This window comes from Austrofundulus limnaeus, unplaced genomic scaffold, assembly GCF_001266775.1.
Source record: "Austrofundulus limnaeus strain Quisiro unplaced genomic scaffold, Austrofundulus_limnaeus-1.0 Scaffold426, whole genome shotgun sequence".
Lineage (NCBI taxonomy): Eukaryota > Metazoa > Chordata > Actinopteri > Cyprinodontiformes > Rivulidae > Austrofundulus > Austrofundulus limnaeus.
The window spans coordinates 362,568-363,945 of NW_013952828.1; the positions used below are offsets into that span (position 1 = coordinate 362,568).

The 1,378-nt window shown below is 35.5% G+C and overlaps 1 protein-coding gene across 1 annotated transcript in view; it reads left to right on the plus strand.

Moving 5' to 3' along the window:
- acap1 (ArfGAP with coiled-coil, ankyrin repeat and PH domains 1) overlaps positions 1-1,378 on the plus strand; it is a 31,281-nt gene that overhangs the window by 7,059 nt on the left and 22,844 nt on the right. The window lies entirely within an intron of this gene.

Genomic DNA, 1,378 nt, shown 5'->3' on the forward strand with positions numbered 1-1,378 from the left:
ACACACACACACACACACACACACACACACACACACACACACACACACACACAGGCATCAGCCATGCAGTGAAGTGAGATGCAGATGCTGATTGTTGAGGGAAGGTTTTACCTGAACTGAGCAGGAAGTAGCTGCTGGCGCTGCTTCCTCATCATTGTCCTCCGATGAGAGAACTGAACCTTGTTCTGCTTCAGTGACAGAACCTTTTTTTGTTTTTTTCTCAGATTCATGTTTGTAATCGTAGTGGCTACAGTTTCAGATCTATTGAACCTAAACACAGAAGAGTCACATGCTGCGTTTCTGTTCCCTGATGAGACCCATTAAATTGTACAAAATGAAAACGTCACAGTTTACGACTCTAAACGTCAGATTTTGTGCATTTCATTAAAAAAACGAACACCTGCGAGGCCTACTGAGTGATTTATGTTCTGCAGAAAGAGAGAAAAGTGGGCCAATGGGTTTTTAAAACTCCTTTTTTCTGGATTCAAGCATTTGTGTTTTGCAGCTGAACTTTTAGCTCGCTGTCAAAGAAAAGGAAACAAAAAGATGTTTTCCAGCTGACATGAGCTGCATTTTGATGAGATTATGTCGCATTGTGTTTCTCTTTTTGTTATTTTTCTGTTTTCCATGGCGTCATGCTGTAACATGACTGATCTGCTTAGATAAAATGTGACTTTTTTTCCCCTTGGCATTATGTGTGTGAGAAAAACTATCTGCTGTTACAGAAACTTCCAGTATTTTACTTTCAGGTCATAAAATCATCTTGGCAAAAAAAAAACATTATTTGTCACTCGTTCTGGCGAAATGAGTCACAATGAGAAAAATTTCACTGTTGACTAATTATTATTGTTGTTGTTGTTGTTGTTGTGTTGTTATCATTATCATTATCATTATTCATATTATTTTTTTATTTTTTTGTCTCAAAGTTTCAAAGTGAGGCGTAGTTTGTTGAAACCTGGCAACAAGTTTGTTTTGTTTTTTAAAAGCACTGATTTGAAAGCTCATTGATTGGTCAGGAGTGATGTCATCAGTAATTCCAGTCCTATACTTAAAAACAGACATTCCCTTAAAAATGTAAAAAATAAATAAATAAATAAAAAAAGCCAAATATTGTACGAAGGGATTTCCCAGCTGGCAGAGAATAGTCATGAATTTCAAATGAAATGAAGGGATGATAAAAGGAGAACAATTCAAAAATACTTTATCGATCACAAAATTACAGTCATGTTTTTCATCAGGTTGTTCAACTCGTTGCACTATTTGACAGCTGACATGTCGACTGTTTTCACCGCAAGCATTTTGACTTGCTAAGACATGAAAACCCCATTAGTTATTTATAACAATCAGCTAATAAACATAATAATAATAATAATAATAA